The 22,392-nt window shown below is 43.2% G+C and overlaps 1 long non-coding RNA gene across 1 annotated transcript in view; it reads right to left on the reverse strand.

Moving 5' to 3' along the window:
• LOC137202799 (uncharacterized) overlaps nt 1–22,362 on the reverse strand; it is a 52,615-nt gene extending 30,253 nt beyond the window's left edge. Inside the window, exons 1-2 of the long non-coding RNA XR_010932791.1 lie at nt 22,211–22,362; nt 5,351–5,451 (exon numbers count right to left, since the gene is read on the reverse strand). This is a non-coding gene — a long non-coding RNA (uncharacterized lncRNA). The remainder of the gene's footprint in view (nt 1–5,350; nt 5,452–22,210) is intronic.
• Between the last annotated feature and the right edge of the window lie 30 nt (nt 22,363–22,392).

The following is a 22,392-nucleotide window of genomic DNA, read 5'->3' on the forward strand; positions in this document are numbered from 1 at the left end:
TATCTTTCTCATCCATGAAAAAGTAGACTCCATGAAGTCAAGGATTTTCTTCTCATCTGTATCCCCACAGCCTTGGCACCTGGTAGGCAATCAGTCCCCGCTTGCTGAAGGAACCAAAGAATCTCATTTGTCAGCACTGGGTCACAAGTCCACCCTTAGACCCACATGGAAAGGGGGAGAGGATTGCCACGATTGGCTGGGGCCAGCCACAAGGGAGAATGGCTACTCGGTAACCAACCAACAGAGCCATACTACCTTGGCCAGTTTTTTATTTCCCTACCTTTTCATTTAGTGTTAGCATGCCTCAGGATTCGTTCCTTGGCAGTTTTTTATTTACACCACATTCTTCTTGGGTGATTCCATCCCTTCCTTGCTGTCACTTACAGACTGGTGCTGCCCACATATATGTTTCTAACTCAGCTTTCTCTCTGGGGCCCCAGACCAGTCCTAGGGTGACCAGCTGTCCTGCTCTGCCTGGGACTCTCCTGGCTTTAGCACTGTAAGTCCCATGTTCCAGAAAAGCTCTCAGTCCTGGGCACCTGGGAGGATTGATCACCTTGCAGACTGTCTACACAACATCCAAACCAGAACTCTCTTGAACTCCAGAAGTATATCAACTGCCTCTAGAGCTTCCCTTAATCCCAGAGTCCCTTACTTACCTCAAACTCAAGGTGAACCCAACTGGAATTTATGTATTCCACCCCAAATCCTCTTCTTGTACTTCTCTAATCAGGGGAGTATTGCCACTAATTACATATAGTTTTTCAAGTCAGAAAACTAGGTGTTATCATCAAAGGAAAAAGTCCACAGTGCATTTGCCTTAGTTCTCTGCAAAATTTCTAGATTTTACCAAAAATCTGAAAAGGCCCCTTAGAGTGTGGTGCTCAGGTAGAAAAACAGCTGACTGCCACATTTCTGAGTATAATGTCTCTGCATCTCTTGAATCTGTACTTCCTCTCCATTCCTGCTACAACTTTAATTAAGATCATCCTTTTTGCTGGGGACTAAGCAACTGTCATCCTGCCTTGTTTCTTTGAGTAGTCATACACCTTCCCTTTCCACAATCCATTCTGCATACCTTAAAAGTCTCATCTTAGTTCTTGATGCTTAAAATCATCAATGGTTCTCTTTCATGAGTCCCTCCGCCAACCTACCTCTTCCTCCTTTTTCCAAAAATTTCCCCCTTTACTCTCTTGATCCGGCCACACTGAACTACTTCAGTTTCCAGAACACATCCTGTACTCTCACCCCTCCATCTTTCTCCTCCTGACTCCTTTGACTTGAAGTTCCCCTTTCCCATTCCAGCCTAGTGAACTACTAGTGATCTGTCATGCTACACAGTGGTTATGAATATGGGTGGTTAAAGCTCATTATGCCTGGTTAGGGCTGCTCAGCTTTACCACTTCAGAGCTGTGTGACCTTCTTGCCAGAACTGGGAAGTTTAGCCAAGTCCCTGAACTTCACCAAAGCTCAGTTTCCTCATCTGTAACTTGGGGGTAATGTTTGTACCTACCACATAGGGCTGTAGAGGGGATTAAATGAGATAGTAATCTGTTAATAATGTTAACTACTATTATACAAGAATTAATGTCGGCTTCTCTTAAAAGCATTTACTGAACCCTCTCCTTCCCCGGCCCTGAGTTTGCATTAGGAGGACCTCCTCTGAGTGCTTGCAGCACCCTATGCTCAGTGCTAGTGTTGATCAAACTGTAATACAATTAGTCCTTCTACTAATTTTCTCCAGGAGACAATAAGTTTCCTGAGGACCTTGACTCATTTATCATTGACTTTTAAGGACTACCTTATGGCCTGGACACACTTCCCTGAAGATAAGAACAGTGTTTGATACTTCTTTGTATCTTCCATAGGCCCTGGATACACTGTACTCTCCACGCACGGCTTTATCTACATCTACTGTCCATTTTGCTTGGTGGGAAATATGTTCCCTGACAACTCCTAAGAGTCAGTTGGTTCCAAGTCCAAATTCAGTCATTTTCTTTCTTAGGCCATCTGAATCAGGAGGCAGGGTCTCATAGTACAGACAAGCTGGTAGAACCCAACCCTCTAGAACAGAGCTGGGACCCCTCTGTGGCCTGAAGAAAAGGTGACTACCAAGAAGGTGGGTCGTGAGCTGAGGGAATTTGTCTATTTTAGAGAAATTAAGATATTTCCAGATAGAGACTTCCCTGGTGGTCCAGTGGGTAAGACTCCATGCTCCCAATGCAGGGGGCCCGGGTTCGATCCCTGGTCAGGGAACTAGATCCCACATGCGTGCTACAACTAAGAGTCCGCATGCTGCAGCTAAGAAGTCCACATGCTGCAACTAAGAGTCCGCATGCCGCAACTAAAAGCCCACGTGCCGCAACTAAGAAGCCCGTGTGCCGCAATGAAGATCCGCGTGCTGCAAAGAAGATCCAGCGTGCCACAACCAAGACCCAGTGCAGCCAAAAAAAAAAGGTATTTCCAGATAAACAAAAACCAAGAGAATTTGTTAATAGCAGACAAATAGTAAAAGAAGTCTTTCGGGTTGAAATGAAAGGACACTAGAAATGTTTTTTGGTTTGTAACACTTTTTTCTTATCCTATCTGATTTAAAAGGCAACTATAGAAAGCAATAATTACAAATTTATGTTAATGGGCATAGAATGAAGAGGTAATATGTATGGCATTAATGGCACGAAAGAGGGGGAAGAAATGAAGTTATATAAGAGCAAAGTTTTTGTATACTATTGGAATTAAGTTGGTATTAATCTGAGCTACGTTTTTATAAGTTAATATATTAATTGTAATCCCAGAGCAACCACTAAGAAAATAACTAAAAATATATATACCAAAACAAACAACAAGGGAATTAAAATAGTACATCAGAAAAGATCTACTTACACAAAGGAAGGCAGTAATGGAAGAATAAAAGACCAAAAAAGACATGAGACATATAAAAAACAAGTAGCAAAATGGCAGAAGTAAGTCCTTCCTTAACAGTATACACTTAAATGGATTAAAACACCAATTAAAAGGCAGAGATTGGCAGAATGGATTTTTAAAAAACCATGGTCTAACTATATACTGTCCACTGAGATTCATTTTAGATTTAAAGACATAAACAGGTTGAACATAAAAGAATGGAAAAAGATATTCCATGAAAAGAGTAAGCAAAAGAGAGCTAGAGTGGCTATAACAATATTAGGTAAACAGACAATTAAGACAAAAATACTGAATGGTTATGAAAGACAAAGAAAGAAAGTATATGATGACAAAAGGGCCAATCCATTGAGAATATATTATAATTATAAACACATACACCCTAACAATGAAGCCCCAAAATACAGGAAGCAAAAATTGACAGAACTGGAAGAAGTAGAAAATTTAGTAAGTGGAGACTTTGATAATAGCTTCAGTAATAGCTAGAACAACTAGACAGAAGATCAACAAAGAAATAGAAGACAAACTACACTACAAAACCAACTAGACCTAACAGGCATCTATAGACATTACACCCAATAACAGTAGAATACACATTCTTCTCAAGTGCACATGGAACATTCTCCAGGATGGACAGTATGCTGGGTGAAAAAAACTTGTCTCAATGATTTCAAAAGTACTTAAATCATACGAAGTGTGTTCTCTAATCATAATGGAATGAAATTAAAAATCAGCAACAGATGAAACTTGGGAAATTCACAAATATGTGGAAATTAAACAACACAGAAAGAAAACTGTAAAATTCATATTTCTGCAATTTTCTCATTCTCTGAACACCAACTAGGTGCCCAGTTACTTCTATTCTGACACCATCTATTTGGAGTTAGCATCAGACCCCACAGGTCCAGGGGCTCAATCCCACAGACTGCCCTCACTGCAGACACCAGTCACAAGGACCCGGTCCTCAGGCTACCAACACTTCTGCCCAACTTGGCTGCAAAGTCAGGGGTTCCCACAATCCCTTTCTCAGTTTCAATAAGCCACTACAACTCACAGAAATCAGGAAAGGGCTTTACTTACTGTTACCCGTTTCTTACAACTCAGGAAGAGTCAAATGGAAGAATGCATAGAAGAAGGTACTGGGGAGAGAGGAAGGGCAGAGCTTTCATGCCCTCTCCAGGTGCACCACCCTCCCCCAATCTCGATGCGTCCACCGACCCAGAAGATCTCTGAACCCCATCGTTTAGGGGCTTTTATGGAGGTCCCATTATGTAGGCACGATCGACTAAATCACTGGCCATTGGTGATTGAACTCCATCTCCAGTCTGTCTTTGCTCCCGTGAGTTCTGGGGATGGGGCTGAAAGTTCCAGCCCTCTAGTCATAAGGGTGGTTCCTCTGTTGACCAGCCCCCATTCTGAAGCTGTCTAAAGGTCTACCAAGGGTCTTCCCTGGTGGTCCAGTGGTTAAGACTTCGTCTTCCAATGCAGGGGGTGTGGGTTGATCCCTGGTCGGGGAGCTAAGGTCCCCTATGCTTCGTGGTCAAAAAACCAAAACATAAAACAGAAGCAATATTGCAACAAATTCAATAAAGACTTTAAAAATGGTCCACATCAAAAAAAAAATCTTTAAAAAACTGCATTAAAAATAATAATAAAAAGTAAAGGTCTACCAAGAGTCACCTCATCAACCTAAACTCAGGGATGGTTGAAAAGGGCTTGTTATGAGGAATGAAAGATGCTCCTATCGCAGGAAATTCCAAGGGTTTTAGAAGCTTTGTGCCAGGAACTGGGGACAAAGACCATATATATATTTAAAAATATACCACAGGTCTGGGGATCCTAACAGTTAAGAGATGCAGCACATGACTAGAGCCCATTCAGTCATTAATAATTAGTCCGGTCCAGGATCCATATTGTATGAAAATGTCTCCAGGGTGAGGCCCCTCAGGTTTGCAGCCTTCCACCCCATCTCGTCAGATTCTAAAAGCAGGAGTGCTGTCAGCAATATCTGCTTTTACCCTTTTAGGCTCCTGATAAATTGAGCTGAGAGACAATATCATCTCTTGCTCTGAGCCTCTTTTGAGGTATTAATGTAATATTGGATTTCCCTTATTTCATAACTCTTTTATTTGTTCCTCTACCCTCAGCTACTATTCCTCCTTCTCTCTACCTATACCCAAACTTTTCCACCTTTGGAAAGGACATTAGGTTTGGCCACTGTGCTGGTTTAGACTGCAGGCAGCAATACTAGTCTAGCAAGTACCTCTGCCCCAGCACACCCTGAGTCACATAGGGAAGGGTTATAAGATTAGTGGGCTATTTCTAACACCAGGCAATACAGTTGCATTCACTGTTAACCCCAACTTTTTTCAAATAGGGTGAAGGTACAACATGTACCAGGAACAAAGACCAAACACACATATCTTACTATATCAGAGTCTTCAATAAGCCTTTGTGGGAAATCTTTCATAAGACTTCAGAGGATATCTCTGGAATGATCCATCCATCCAAACCATACTCCTGGGAAAACTGTAAAGAAGGAAAATTGAAATGAGCCAAAACCTTTATGCCCTTTTAAAACTCTACAGATGGATTTAATTCAGTCTCTTTCTCATGGGATTCTAAATGTGTTCTTACTACTCCGTCTCTGTTTTCTGCTTGGGTTGAAGTCTTCTCTTATTGTAAAGTAACTTCTATGACAGTAGCAAAATTTTTTTTAGTATTTATGTCTCCCACTTGAAGAAAACTCACCTAATTTGTCTAGTGATTAAGGAACCCAATTCACTGAAATTGTAGTTAAGGAACTCTCTAGGGCCCTGTCACACGTAAGCTTTGCTGCCTTATCACCAATAGTCCTCAGAGAAAATTAAATGAATAAATGGTAATTTATGAAACTACCAGAGCAACTCTGGCTACTACAGCCAAAGGCTCTAATGGCCTTTCGGGTCACTCCAGCAGGAACTCATAGACAATCCCCACATCTGCTGCTCGCTGAATACTCCATGTGTCTGTGGATCTCACCCTCATCCTTGACTCTGTTCTTGTACAGTCCAATATGGCAAAAGGTGATAGAGGGTGAATGCAGAATATCCCAGTTTATAAAATGGGTCCAGCAGCTTTTCCAAAAGGTAAACTATAGGAACCTCTGCATGACCTTCATCCCAGAGACTTTGGCTTATTGAAAATCATACCAATATAAGACTGTCTTGAGCATCACTGGGATGTTACCAGAAACAGAAACATCATGAAGGAGACCATCTTCCCAAGAGCCTCAGACTACACAGCAGGTGGCTATCTATGAGCAGTTTCTACCCAAGACCTGGGAATCAGGATGCAGGCATACCTGGAGTAAGTGACTGCCAAACTCTTCTTGGTCTCTTTCTCTTCCTTTGCTTGGCTATCTTTTCTCTCTCTGTTAGTTTAAACCTCTTATTGCTAAAGTGAAATTCATAAAGTTTCTTCCCTTAATCTTTGTTACTTTGGGAAAATGAGAAAGATGAGCAAAGAGAGTGTTACACAGACCCGTTAATCTAGAATCTTATTTCTCTAGAGACTCAGGGGCCAGCAGCTTGGGTTCTCGGTGAGGACCCTCTTCCTGTTTACACACAGCCATCTTCCTTTTTTTTTTTTTTTTTTTGTGGTACGCGGGCCTCTCACTGTTGTGGCCTCTCCCGTTGCGGAGCACAGGCTCCGGACGCGCAAGCTCAGTGTCCATGGCTCACGGGCCCAGCTGCTCCGCGGCACGGACCGGGGCACGAACCCGTGTCCCCTACATCGGCAGGTGGACTCTCAACCACTGAGCCACTAGGGAAGCCCCTGCACACAACCATCTTCTTGCTGTATCTTCACATGGTGCTGAGCAGAAAGAGAACAAGTTCCTTCCTGTCTCTTCTTATAAGGGCACTAACCCCACCATGAGTGCTCTACCCATATGACATAATTACCTCCCAAAGGCGCCATCTCCAAATTCCATCACATTGGAGATTAGGGTTTCAACATCTGAATTTGGGGGGATGTAAACATGCGGTCCATGACAGCCAGTATTAACAGGACTGAGAGGCACTGTTCAAGGTCTTCTGATAAATCTCATGCTAATACTTGTCTCCACAGTCATTTGCTATATTCTCCTCTGTGCAACCACTCACTTGTCAAGTGACTGGAGTTACAAAGGCAAAAGTCATGGGAAGCTTGGGTGCCTGTTCTTTGCAGAGTCTGGGATAGCAATCGTCAGGAGTAACATAGATCTAGTGAACTGAACAAACCAAGATGTGGTAAGACCTAGATATGAGACTCAGTATCCATGTCGACCAAAATTAGGGACTGCAAGACCCTGAAAGACTAGAAAATTTCCACTGAGAACCTGGCAGGTGTTTGTCCCAATGGCTCTTCTGCCCAACCCTCTTGCACAGGACTTTAGCTCCTATCAGCTTTCCCAGCACTGTAAGCAAAATCCAGATGGCTAGATATGGCTGCTAATCTTCAAGAACAATTCTTCTCTATTCCCAGAACGATCTGAATTTTGACAGACCCCTCTTGCTGAAGTCCCGTAAAACAGCCTACTCGGGCTTCCCTGGTGGCACAGTGGTTGAGAGTCCGCCTGCCGATGCAGGGCACACGGGTTCGTGCCCCGGTCCGGGAAGATCCCACATGCCGCGGAGCGGCTGGGCCCGTGAGCCATGGTCGCTGAGCCTGCGCGTCCGAAGCCTGTGCTCCGCAAAGGGAGAGGCCACAACAGTGAGAGGCCCGTGTACCGCAAAAATAAATAAATAAAAATTAACAAAAAACAGTCTACTCTTTTCCCCTAAACTGACTGCACCTCTTGAGATTTCTCATGCCAGGTATTCTCAAATAAAGGCTCATGCTTAGATTCTGTGGTTCATTTTTTTCTACATAAACAATAATTAAACTTTCCAAAATGCCTGAGGGATGCCTAGGGTCCTTTCAGAATCACCACCTGAAAGTCTGATTATGGCAAAGTTGAAGAAACAGCAGTTTATCAAGCCCTGGAGGAGATAATTCAGAAGTTAACACCAAAGCTGTCACAGGGAGGAGACCCACACGTGTATGGAGACTAACTTACTTTCTCTTTTCCCACCACAATCCATTGATCTATGCCCACAGCTGTGCTCGCTTAACAGGAACTATGGCAGATGCCACATAAGCAAAACCGCAGAACCAGCCAGAGCTAGAAAGGCCCAAGATGGGGACAGTCAACTGCCCTGAACCGGCTCCAGCCTGACCATGAGGGCAGCGCCTGCACAGAAGAGCCCCAAAGTGTCTAAAAGTTGCCTTTGCCCCTTACCATGCTAGGACCTCCGCCCAAAGGCGGGACTTGCACGTTGCCAGGCACAATTAGTCCGTGTGCAAGGGAGCTCAAGGGACTGCACATGTTCCAGCTGTTTCTGGAACTTTCCGCCCCTTTCCCAGAATTCTGGTGGTGCACCCACCTCTTACCCCTTAAGTTTCCTGCTCTCCCCAACCCCCCAGCAGGGAGAAGGGGTCTTCAGAGCAGGAGCTCTCCCTTGCCCACTCCTTGATCAACAAATAGTTTCTCCTCTGCTTTGCCAAACCTGGTCTCGTTCAATTGGCACCGTCGGCACTGGGCAAGGAAAGGACCCAGTCGGAGTCCACCCTATCCGAGACGGTCGTGACAAAGTCGAATGAATCAAAGAATGAAGAAATCCAAAAGCTGGAAAGCAGAATGGAACGGTTTATAAATTGTGTTTGAGGGCCATCGTCTGCCAAACTTTTGGGCTGCTAGTCATTTATGTCCCTTTTAAAATAGATTCCTGGGTTCCACCCCAAACCTACTAAATCAGCACCTCCAGGCGAAGACCTGAGAACTAGCATTGAATCCAGTGTCTTAGGTGGTTCTTATCATCAGGGCAGTTTGGAATACGTTGTTGTAGCACTGTGTTTGTAAACAGAACTGGTCCTTGGAGCTTTTAAAATGACAGCTCCCAGATTCCGCTCTGAATATGTGCACCTAAACTAGTAGTGAGGGATATACGTGTGTGATTTTTTTTTTTTTTTTTTTGCGGTGCGCGGGCCTCTCACTGTGGTGGCCTCTCCCGTTGCGGAGCACAGGCTCCAGACGCGCAGGCTCAGCGGCCATGGCTCACGGGCCCAGCCGCTCCGAGGCATGTGGGATCTTCCCGGACCAGGGCACGAACCCGTGTCCCCTGCATCGGCAGGCGGACTCTCAACCACTGCGCCACCAGGGAAGCCCCACGTGTGTGATTTTAAAACTCTTCTCAGGTGGGGCTTGGCACTGCCTTCCCTGGGAACTCGACAGGAATGCAGACTCTCCGACACCACCAGGACCTGAACCAGAATCTGACCTTTAACAAGATTCCTAGGTGACTGGTCTGCATATTAAGGTTTGAAAAGCACTGCCCTGGGGTACTTGGAGGTGCAGGTATTCTAATTCTGATTCCTAACGTTTATGTAAGACAAGTACAGCGCCCTCCGGAGGGGAGGCACCGAGGCACCTGTGAAGAGGAGCCCACGTGCCTTCTTGGGCTCTGGGTAATATTTCATTTGAAACAGTTTTTGCTGATGAGAAAATTGGAAACAGACGAAGGTGAAGTGATGTTGTAGAAAGAAAACTGAAGTAGGAGTAAGCAAGATTTGAGGTTCAGAGTTTAGGGGTTACAATATGACTTGAAGGAATGTTGGGGGACGTGTTTGGAAACTATTTGCAAATGGTTTCTTCTTAGGGTGTTTGCTTATTTGAGGCTACTGGGAGAAAGGGTTCATGGCCAAAGACACCCAGGCTATCCTTGGGGTTCCCCGCTGCTCTCTGGTAAACTGCGTCATCTCCCCAGATCTCCATTTTGACTTTTGTAAACAACGAACTTCGGCAAGGGACAAGTCCCTTTCACCTTTAAGATTGAGAAACTGGGAACAAGGCACCTTTTTTCCTGTACTGAAAATTAAAATCAAGTTTATTTTTAAAGTTTCATTTGTAATATTATCTTTATTTATAACAAAAATGACTGGCCTTAGAGTTCAACTCTCTTGTTTGCTGTCCCACAACTTTTCTGTATGATTTCATATCAGTAATATAGTTGAGGAATTTCTAGCTACTTTTTGATCTCCAGGAAGAACGAATGAACCTGTAGTTTTCTGAGTGTTTCCTCTGGGCCAATAATAAATTCTTCATGTAAGTTTCATGATTCTCTAGTGAAGTAAATGTATTATGTGGAAATAAACAAAGGGCACCCAGATGAGAATGAACAGAGGTATTTATTGGGAGTTTGCTCTAGCAAGGGAATCAGCCAGCATCTCTTACTTTGGGCAGAGACCCACAGGGGCATGAGAGTCCCCAGGTGAGCAGTGATTGGAGATTGCTGGCACCGGAAGCAGGAGGTGGGCTGACTAGAGTAGGGCATCTTATGCTTTTGGTCTGAGGAGCATTTTGCCTTTCTCCGGTAGCTCCTGAGTTGGAAGTGGGGCAAATATTAAGGAAGCTGGCAGTCATTGACCTCATCTGATCATTCTGGACTAATAGCTGCAGAGGTTGTGATTTGGCTTCTGGGACTGCTTGCTGCCAAGGTTGTGGCTCAGAGTCTATTGTCATACAGACTGGTCATTGTTCATTTGTATATTCAGTCTCTTAATATGAAACTGTTGGAAAAAAGATAGCATTTTGTTTGTTTCTAAGAATAGCTCCTGTCACAAGCCACATTTAAAATATATTTTGAAGCAGAGAAAATATAGAGCTAGTCTATCTTAGACAACTTTCGTTTTTAAAAGACATAAGAACCATGTCTATTGAAGACCAAGTTTCTTTCTTTTTTTTTTGTAATATAAAGCTTTTTAAATTGAAGTATAGTTGATTCACAATGCCATATTATCTTCTAGTATATAGCAAAATGACTCAGCCATATGTATATATATGAATATATATATTGTTTTTCACAGTCTTTTATACTATAGGTTATTATAAGATATTGAATATAGTTTCCTGTGCTACACAGTAGGACCTTTTATTTATCTATTTATATATGAAGACCAAGTTTCTGATCAAATATTACCTTAATTACCTCTCTGCAATCTGATCCGCTTGATCAGTAGGTAAGTGTAGGGCGAAAAAACAACTAAACTAATTCTGGCTAAACTAAGCCAGATCCCAGTTACTACAGTTCCTCTCTCTGTTAATGATGCATGTAGGTGAACCAGATTCCCAAAGTTAGAACTTAATTATAAGCCTTCTTATATGGTTAACTAATTCTTTAATTGATCAGCCAATTATTTAATTAAAGGATAATTATCCTCCAAAGGGCAAAATTATTACTCCCATACAGATATTATGAAACGAACGTGTGTAAAATATTTTTAAAAACTCATTAATGAGGAAGCTGGTGTCAAAGAAAAACCATCATGGAGGCCACAGTTTGAATATACCCTAAGCAATCACACCTAGCCCCATAACCAAAGCTTCAACTGTCCTGATCTCCCCCAGATGCTGACTCTGACCTTAAACAAAACTTAAGCTTTCTTCACATCAGCATGCCCTTACAGCTTCCTAGCCCATTAGCTCTAAGCAGGTAAGCTTGTGCGATGCTACACTCCCTGCAAGAATGTAAGTTTCTATTAACCAATCGCGATAGAAAACAACATCCTTCCTCATTTAACTGAGCTGTAGCTGCTGAAAGTGAGTGTCTTACCCCTTCTGGTTTTCAAGTCTCCCAGTTTGTGAAGTTTTTCTTGCTCAATAAAATATTCATATCAAGTAAAGCTCTCTGAATTTTTTTTTTTTTTTGGCCGCACCTCGCTGGCTTGTGGGATCTTAGTACCATGAGCAGATGTCGAGCCCAGCCCCGGCAGTGAAAGCGCTGAGTCCTAACCACTGGACCGGCAGGGAATTCCCTCTGAATTTTCTTTTGACACAGGTAAGCTGTTACAACCAGTTCAAAGAGGACTCCAACAGATTCATTCATAGAGCAGGAGAATTGAAATGAATCTGCAGATGGAGGCAAAACTAGCTTCTTTTTCTGTAGAGCAGGAGAGAAGGAAACTGGACAGGACAAGATTTACATGACTATGGTTGGGATTTATTTAGGATTGCTATAAGCTGTCTACAATTTACAAAGTTGTAAAATAGTTCCCAGAGAATCAGACTCGGATGACTGAGAGAGGCTGTAGGCTAAACAATGCATAGTTTTCCATTAAAACAAAATTTTCCCTACTACTGTTAGAAATTCTAACCTCAGAGATTCTTATAGTTTAATACCTCTATTCCCAGCCTAATTTTTCTTTATTAAATAAGGTAATAGTTTATGAAAGCTTGTGCAAATGGTAGTCATTACACTTTAAGAATTCTGAGCATATCAAATAAAAACCCAAGGATAATTTCCAATTAGTTACCTAAATTTTATTAAAAGTTCTTACATTTTTTTTTCTCCCCAAGCTATAAAAGCCTGATGATGTTCAAAAGTAGCAATAGCACTATGGGCATAAAATAATTTGAAAAAATTTAAACAAAGTTTTAGGGAACTAAAGCACTATGGCAAATTCTAACTACCATGACTATCAATGTAATATTAGTTCATAATGGGAAAAATGGGCTGTGAGTTGAATATCATTCCTAGTGAATTAAGCTAGGATATCTTTTCTCTTCCACTAAAGAAAGATTTCAAAATCCAAGTCAGAGAGAATGTTCTTTGGGTTATTATTAAGGGATAACAACCTTGAATCCAATCTAATTTGTTTATTTCTTAGAGTAAATCATTGATTAATTCATTCAACAAATATTCATTGATACCCTAATATGGGCTCCACCTTGCACTAATGGGCAGGAAATAAAGCAATAAATAAAATGGACAAAATCCCAGCCTTCAATAAGCGTGTGGAGGGAACTTCCCTGGTGGTGCAGTGGCTGAGAATCTGCCTGCCAACGCAGGGGACACGGGTACAAGCCCTGGTCTGGGAAGATCCCACATACCGCGGAGCAACTGAGCCCGTGTGCCACAACTGCTGAGCCTGCACTTTAGAGCCCGTGAGCCACAACTACTGAGCCCTTGTGCCACAGCTACTGAAGCCCACATACCTAGAGCCCATGCACTGCAACAAAGAGTAGCCCCCGCTTGCCACAACTAGAGAAGGCTCGCGCATAGCAATGAAAACCCAACACAGCCCTAAAATAAATAAGTAAATTTATATAAAAAAAAAAAAAGCATGTGGAAATAAGTCATAGGAGAATGCAAGTTAAAAACCACAACGAGATCCCACCCCACAGCCAGCAGAATGGCTAAAATTGAGATGGCTGACACCACAGTCCATGATGTGCAGCTCTTACACACAGCTGGTAGGAATCTTAAAATGTTATAATCATTTTGGAAAACTGTTCAGTAGTTTCTTATAAAGTTAAACATACACCTACCCTATAGTCCAGCAATTCCTCTCTTAGTTATTTACCCCAAAGACATGAAAACATATGCCCACAAGAAGAGTTCTACAAGAATGTTCATAGATGCTTTATAGCTTTATCAATAATGGCCTCAAACTGGAAACAACACAAATGTCAATAATCAGAAAAAGAGGTAAACAAACTGAATTATGTTCACACAGTGGAATGCTACTGAACAAGAAAAAGGAGCGAAGGACCACCGCAAGCAACAACGTGACTGAATCTCAAAAACATGCTGAGCAAAAGAAGCCAGATACAAAAGGGTACAAACTGTGTAACTCCATTTATATGAAACTCCAGAGCAAGGAAAGCTAACCTATGGTGATAGACATCAACACAGTGAGTGGGTGGATGTGTGAGACTGACTGAGAAGGGGCAGAAGGGAACTTCCCGGGGCAACGGGAATGTTCTGTTTCGATAGGTGTGTGTTACATGGTTACGTGCATTACATTTACCAAAATTCTCATCAGATTGTTCACTTGAGATTTGTGTCTTCAGCCTATGTGAATTAGACCTCAATTAGAAAAAAGGGAAAAAGGAAACAAATTTCTGTCCTCACGGCAAGTCCCTGTCCTCGTGGGAGTTCAACAAGCCAAATAAGTGATGAATGTCTATGGAGAAAAACAAAACTGGGGGGCTTCCCTTGTGGCGCAGCGGTTGAGAGTCTGCCTGCCAGTGCAGGGGACACGGGTTCGAGCCCTGGTCTGGGAGGATCCCACATGCCGCAGAGCCACTAGGCCCGTGAGCCACAACTACTGAGCCTGCGCGTCTGGAGCCTGTGCTCCGCAGCAAGAGAGGCCGCGATAGTGAGAGGTCCACGCACTGCGATGAAGAGTGGCCCCCGCTTGCCGCAGCTAGAGAAAGCCCTCGCACAGAAACGAAGACCCTACACAGCCAAAAATAAATATTAAAAAATAATAATAATAAATTAAAAAAAAACAAAGATGGGAAATTGTTTGCAATTTTAAATAGGGTGGTCAGACCTCATGGAGATGGTAGCATTTGAGCAAAGACTTAGAGGAGTTGAGGGGTAAAAATCCTCAGCAAAGTACTAGACAACCAAATTCAGCAGCACATTAAAAGGATTATACACCATGACTAAGTGGGATTCACCTCTGGAAGGCAAGGATGATTCAAATACAAAAGTTGATCAGTGTAATACACCACATTAACATAGTGAAGGGGAAAACCACGCCATCCTCTCTTTGATGCAGAAAAAGCATTTGACAAAAATCAAGGATATGAGGGGTTAGTTGTGCAGACGTCTAAGACAAGACCAACCCAGGCTGTTGGTGGAGCAAGTGTGAAGACCCTGAAGCAGGAAACAGCAAGGTGTGTTTGCAAAACATCAAGACTGTAGGCGGAGGGAACTCCCTGGCATCCAGTGGTTAGGACTCCGTGCTCTCACTGAGGAGGGCCCGGGTTCAGTCCCTGGTGGGGAGAAAAAGATCCCACAAGCCTCGCAGGACAGCAAAAGCAAAACAAAAGTTGGCCAAGTGTATTTGAAAAGTCGTCGAAAGGGGAAGGCAGTAGGAGTGGATGTCAGAGAAGGGGCTGGGCTGGATGTGACGGGAATGGGCAACGGGGTGATGTCGGAGGGTTCCAGTGGAGCATCGACAGGACCTAACTTCCTTTTAAAAGGATCACTTTGGCTTTTTTGTTGCAAATAGACCACAGGGAGCAAGGGCAGAAATCAAGGGGTTGGTTAGGAGACCATCACGATAATCCAGGCTAGAGGTGATAGTGGCTTGTACTAGAGGGAAGTGCTGCAGGTGGTGAAGAGAGGCCAGATTCTGGGTATATTTTGAAGGTAGAGACTACGGGTTTCCTGGGGGGTTAGTTGTGGAGTGTGGTGTGTATGTGTGTGTGTGTGTGTGTGTGTGTGTGTGTGTGTGAGAGAGAGAGAGAGAGAGAGAGAGAGAGAGAGAGAGAAGGAGACAGCCAGAGATGGAGAATGTGTCATGGGTGATACCAAATCTTTCCTAAATTTTAGGCCTTAACTCGTTTTTCCCTTTTTTTTTTTTTTTAAAGAATCAATTTTATTTATTTTTGGCTGCGTTGGGTCTTCGTTGGTGCGCGTGGGCTTTCTCTAGTTGAGGCAAGTGGGGGCTACTCTTCGTTGCAGTGCACGGGCTTCTCATGCGGTGGCTTCTGTTGTGGAGCACGGGCTCTAGGCTCACAAGCTTCAGTAGTTGTGGTGCGCGGGCTCTAGAGCGCAGGCTCAGTAGTTGTGGTGCTCGGGGCTTAGTTGCTCCGTGGCATGTGGGATCTTCCCGGACCAGGGATTGAATCCGTGTCTCCTGCATTGGCTGGCAAATTCTTAACCACTGTGCCACCAGGGGAGCCCCAGGCCTTAACTTTTATCAGTGAGAAGTATTCCTGCCACATCCTACAACTAAACAAGTATACCAGTGTGTGGTCAAATTGTGGGTGAGAATCTTTGCTCTTTATTATTTTTTTATTTTTACCACTTTAGCTCAGACGCACCTAAATTACCACTAGATGGCACTATAGCTTTAGTTGGCTGAGGATTTCACTTCTCAGTGGGCGCGCAATCCTTTCTACAACAAACTGGTCTTAAAGGGCCAGATGCCGGAATTTTTAGGCATGACTTAGTGACCGGTGTTTAAAAGGTAGCCTAGGGGGCTTCTCTGGTGGCGCAGCGGTTGAGAGTCTGCCTGCCGATCCAAGGCACACGGGTTCGTGCCCCTGTCCGGGAAGGTTCCAGATGCCGCGGAGCGGCTGGGCCCGTGAGCCATGGCCGCTGAGCCTGTGCGTCCGGAGCCTGTGCTCCGCAACGGGAGAGGCCACAACAGTGAGAGGCCTGCGTACCGCAAAAAAAAAAAAAAAAAAAAAAAAGAACATGTAGATTATGACCTGATGAATGAAGGGGCACAAGACACCCATCCAGAGTCAGGCTGCCTCAGCATCCGAGCTCCCATTTAGGAAAGTAAAGCCCCACAGGTCATTTTGATTGAAGATGCAATTTCAGCACACCCACTCAAAGGAAGTAGAATCACAAGATTTATTATTACTTACAGACCCCAGAAGCAAGAGGGTGCAATGAGCTGGGGGAAGGGAGAGCCGGGCGAGCAGGAGATGGAGAGCAGGGTAGCAAGCACCTATTACTCATGAGGTAGTTGGGCAGAGGTCACTAACTTTCAGCAGGCTTAACCCAAAGTGGTTATTTTAAAAGGTGCCCCGGGAAACACAAAGCGGGTACTTACTGTGGGTATCCTCGACTCAAGTTTTTTTCTAAATGCTCAGACTCTAGGTGTGAGTGGTGTTTTTATACTGTAAAACGACTAGGCCGCAACTCAGAAAAATGAAATTGTTTTCCTCAACACATGGAAGGAACTGGGATTCTCATTCACTGATGATGGGAATGGAAAATGACAACCCTTTTGGAGAAGGTTTGCAGTTAATCACACCACCATGTGATCGAGCCATTTCACTCCTAAGTATTTGCCCAATGGAAAAGAAAGCATATGTCCATACAAAGACATGTGCACAAATATTCAAAGCAGCTTTATTTGTAATAGCAAACAAACAACCCCCCCAGATATTCATCAATAGATAAACGGATAAACACATTTTATATATACATACAATGGAAAACTACTTAGCAATGAAAAGGAGTGAACAATTGATGCATGAAACAACAGATGAATCTCAAAATAATCATGTTGAGTGAAAGCAAAGACAAAAGAGAACATACTGTATAACTGCATTTATATAAAAATCTAGAAAATGCAAACTAATCTATAGTGACAGAAAGCAGATCAGCAGCTACCTGGGGATGGAGGGGATGTGGAGGACAGGAGGGAGAGATAACACAGGGCCCTGAATACGTTCAGTCTCTTGATTTTGGTGACAATTTCACGAGGGTATACACATAGCAAAACACCAAATTGTACACTTTAAATATGTGAAGTTTATTGTACGTAAGTTATACCTCAATAAAGCTGTTAAAAATAACATTTGGAAATGAGACACTGATATATAATATTTGTTAATTTCCTCCTTTATTTGCTTTCTCTTTCATTTAACAGAATTTATTGAGTGTCTTAACTGTGGCAGAAGGTAAAAGAGGAGTGAGATGGTCTGCCTCTAAGCCCAGTAGAGGAGGCAGGCAGTGACAGTTCTGCATGGCGCTCTTGCTGGATATTGTAAGGAACGGCAGCAAGAAACGGAGGAGAGCTTAATCAAGCTTTATTTGGGTACGCTCCCGGGCGAGGTTCACTGGTTCGAGAGAAAGGGGCCAGAGAAGTCGCGCCCGGGTGAGGGTTTGGGCAGAATTTATAGGGGAAGAAGGGAAAGGGGTGTGGTGAATCCGGGAGGGCGCACAGAGTATTCCTTATTTGGTGGTCTTTTCGGCTATCGTGGCAGTATCTAGTGCCGGTTGCATCAGTCTTGGGACCGTTAGTCCCGCCCCTCGAAAGGCGGGAAGGCTGGGCCGGGTGGAAAGTCCCCAGGTCAGTTCCTGGAACTGGGTGGTCCAGAAAGTCCCCAGGTCAGTTCCTGGAACTGGGTGGTCCGGAAAGTTTCGGTCTGATGCAACCTGTGAGTCTGATTGCGTTCCCCTGCCTCGGGCCAGTTGGCCTTACAGATATATCTATAGGAAGCTAAGAAAATGTCAAGATCAGTGTGTGTGTAGGGGCCATTTCTGAGGGCCTTAACTCTGAGCTGCGTTCTGAAGGGTAAGGAGGTGGTTAGGGTCAGTGAGGAGAGGGTGTATGTGTGGTGGCCCCAGCAACTTTGTCTTAAGCAAGGCATGGAGTGAGAGGACAAGGGCTTGCCACAAGAAAGCAAAGTGTAGAGGAGGGGAGGGTTCTGAAACAAGGCAGGATGGGTAAGTAGGGACTGATTACCAAGAGCTTCGGAAGCTGTGATCAGGAATTCGGCTCTGATATTGAAGGCATGGGGAGCCAGAGAGGCTTTCAAGCAAGGAAGAATGAGATCAGATAGCACGGTCATTCAGGTCAAGTTGATAAAGAAAAAATGATATCTTTCCCTTAGATTGTCTCTCATTATGGTTAAGCAAGCATATTTAATTGCTCTCCAAGTCCTGCTAATGGCTTTTCCTGAGTCACGTTCAGATGTGTCCAATTCTTTCCATGCCCTCATCAGTGCTTGCTTGGGTTACCACCACATTCTTCAAGGGATGTCTCCTTCAATCCAACCTCTCTCTTTGATACCAGCAGCTTAAAACGGTTTTCTAAAACTCAAATCTGATCCCCCTCACTCTTCGCTGAAAACCTGATCTTCAGCCTCCAGTCTGCGTCTTACCAGCACTAACTCCATAGTTCCAATAATGATAATCACAGCGTTTACGATATGCCAGGAACTGTGCTAAGCACTTTACTTTTTATCCCATTAAATCCTCCCAATACATTATTATTATCATCATTATTATTTTACAGAGGAGAACACTGATACTTAGTGTAGGGGAGGAAAAACTTTCCTTTACCTTCTTTTTTTTTTTTTAATAATATACTATTTCTTTTTAATGATGAGAATTTTTAAGATCTACTCATTCTCTTAGCAACTTTCAAGTATAAAATACAGTATTAACCATAATCACCATTCTGTACATTCGTTTCTCAGAACTTATTCATCTTACAAGTGGAAGTTTGTGCTCTTTAACCAATATCACCCCTTTGCCCCCACACCCCTGGTAACCACCATTTTAATCTCTGTTCCTATGACTTAAGCATTTTTAGATTCCACATATAAATGAGATCATGCAGTATTTCTCTTTCTCTGTCTTTTTTCATTTAATTTAGTGCCCTCAAGTTCCATTCATATTATCACAAATGGCAGGATGTCCTTCTTCACATGGCTGAATAGTATTCAGGTGTGTGTGTGTGTGTGTGTGTGTGTGTGTGTGTGTGTGTATATATATATATATATATAAAAAACACCTTCTTTATCCATTCATCCACTGACAGACACTTAGGTTGTTTCCATATCTTGGGTGTTGTGAATAATGCTGCAGTGAACATGGTGATGCAGATATCTCCTTGAGATCCTGTTTTTATTTTCCTTGGATATATACCCAGAAGTGGGATTGCTAGATCATATGGTAGTTCTATTTTTAATTTTTGAGGAACCTTCATACTGTTTTCCATAGTGGCTGTACCAATATTTACATCCTCACCAACAATGCCCAAGGGTTCTCTTTTTCCCATATCCTTGCCAGTACTTGTTATTTCTTGTCTTTTTGACGGCAGCCATTCTAATTGATGTGAGGTGATATCTCACAGTGGTTTTTTTTTTTTTTTAACATCTTTATTGGAGTATAATTGCTTTACAATGGTATGTTAGTTTCAGCTTCACAACAAAATGAATCCGTTATATATATACATATATTCCCATATCTCTTCCCGCTTGCGTCTCCCTCCCTCCCACCCTCCCTATCCCACCCCTCCAGGCGGTCACAAAGCACCGAGCTGATCTCCCTGTGCTATGCGGCTGCTTCCCACTAGCTATCTACCTTACGTTTGGTATGTTCAGTGTCTGGGATCTGCAAGTTAAACTGACAAAAGACAGATTAACAGGAGAAAAAAAACAGAGTTTACACATGCAGTGCATAGGCACATGAGAATTCAGTGATGAATAACTCATAGGGGGTGGTTAAAATTTTGTGTTTATATACCTAACTTAGTAGGTGTTGATGAAAAATTAATTAATAGTCAATCTAAAGAAGAAATAGAGGTTTTTTTCCGAGCCAACCTGAGGATTATAACCCTGGAGACAGTCTTTCAGAAAACTCTGAGGGCTGTTCCCCTAGTTAGAAGTCGAAAGCACATTTATATACATTTTTGAGACAAAGGATCGTTCATCAAAATGACACACTGACATTTTACATAACGTTAACCAGAGATACAAAGTCCAGACCTACATGTAGGAAGGGAGCAGCAGGTCACCATGACCCCTTACAGGATTAAGAAAAGAATGTTATCTTCTAAGGAGTTACATTGCTGGCGTCAGAAGAAGGGGAAAAAATGATCTTTATGGTTGAGCAGACATTCCTGCCTTTGAGGAGATCTGGTTAATGTATAATGTAGATGCATATTGCACATTAGGAAGAGCCCTGTCAGGAAGGGCATCTGCTATGCTTAAATTCTCTTGTCCTGCCTTAGAAAACATATATTTTATTTCATCATAGGTGATGGGGAAGGAGAGAAAGGGCACTTATGGGAGTGACTTTTTGTAAAGATAAATGTTTTTTTAGGAGAGTAGATAGGAGATATGATAGCCTTGAGACAATGTCTGTTTGGGTGTGGTGCCCACTTCTCAAGTCCAAGAAGATTAAAGTTGTTCTCAAGGAGGAGTTTTATGACAGTTGAGTTCTTTTGGGAGAGTCAGCTTTAGGCAGATAAGAGATTTCAGAAACTCTTTCGCTCAAAATAATTCTTGTGCCACAATGGCATATCCTAATCCCCTTCATTAGGAAGGTTTAATAATGTGCCCAAGGACATACAACTAATAAGTATAATTAAATAACTTGTTCAAAAAACGCTTAAAAACAAATTTGAGTATGGGGATAAATTATTTTTACTTGCACTTGCAAGAGTGTCCAGTTATTAGAGAATTGGCTCGTGTACAAAAATGTAGGCACATATTTAAAGGCAAAAATCACAAGGTCAGATGATAGCTCAATTGTTATCAGACAGTTGATGGGTCTGCTTTGTTGCATTTGGGTCAATTTTGATAAAAGCGAGACAGTTCTTTCAATTAAAAAGAACAAAAGGGCAGGACTTCCCTGGCAGTCCAGTGGTTAGGACCAGGCAGCTCCCAATGCAGGGGTCGCCGGTTGCGGAACTAAGATCATCTCGCATGAAAAGTGGCGTGACCAAAAACAAAAAACAAAAACACCACCAAACAATAGAAAAGAAAATCCACGTTTGTTTCTCAGGGCTTACAGTCTGTTTCTCTTGGCTTATCTGGTTTATCTTATCTTGTAGGAATGTAAGGCCTTTTTTTGGACTATGGAATGAAAGTTTCAGAAAAAACCATTTCAGCTGCACTATAGAGAATGGGATAGAGGAAGGCAGGATTGCAGAGAGACCAGTAGCAGGAATTCAAGCAAGCAATCATAAGGCAGAGGCAGGAGGGATGGAGAGAAGCAGATCGATTTTAAAACTATCACTGGGATAGAATACAGAAGCTGGTTAAAAACAATAATCCTTGATTTCCCTGGTGGCGCAGTGGTTAAGAATCTGCCTGCCAATACAGGGGACACGGGTTCGAGCCCTGGTCCGCGAAGATCACACATGCCGCAGAGCAACTAAGCGTGTGCGCCACAACTACTGAGCCTGCGAGCCACAACTACTGAAGCGCCCCGTGCCTAGAGCCCCTGCTCTGCAACAAGAGAAACCACCGCAATGAGAAGCCCGCGCACGGCAACAAAGAGTAGCCCCCCGCTCGCCGCAACGAGAGAAAGCCCATGCGCAGCAACAAGACCCAAGGCAGCCAAAAATAATGTGGCTTGATTGCTCATCCATTAAAAAAAAAATCCTTAGACAAATTGATTTTTCAACCGGGGGTGGGGAGTGGGGAGTGGGGGGTGGGCGGCATGCGGGATCTTAGTTCTCTGACCAAGGATGCAACCGCGCCCCCTGCAGTGCAAGCGTGTAGTCTTAACCACTGGACTGCCAGAGAAGTCCTTAGACAAACTGATCTTGAACATCTATTAAGAATCATTACTAGCAAGAGAATCAGTGAGTGTTATTGAAAGGAGAAGTTACAGTTGAAAAACAAAAAAGATTGTACGTGTAGGAAAATTATTATAAAAGGGATGACATATTATGATTTAATTCCAGTTGAATATAAGCGTCATTAAGGGCTTGTGCTGTCTATTTTGCTCACCGCTCTATGCCCAGTGCCTAGAAGTGTGATTGACACGAAGCAGATGATCCACGGCTTCAGAGTGGATTTTTTAGAAATCAGTATTTGACATTCCCTTATTTCCCAAATGAGGTCAGGGCGCCGGCTGATTTCGCACTTCCTGTCCCTTTAAGAAGCCCAGGTAAGGGAGAGAAAGTGCTGCC

Source organism: Pseudorca crassidens, chromosome 11 (assembly GCF_039906515.1).
Source record: "Pseudorca crassidens isolate mPseCra1 chromosome 11, mPseCra1.hap1, whole genome shotgun sequence".
Lineage (NCBI taxonomy): Eukaryota > Metazoa > Chordata > Mammalia > Artiodactyla > Delphinidae > Pseudorca > Pseudorca crassidens.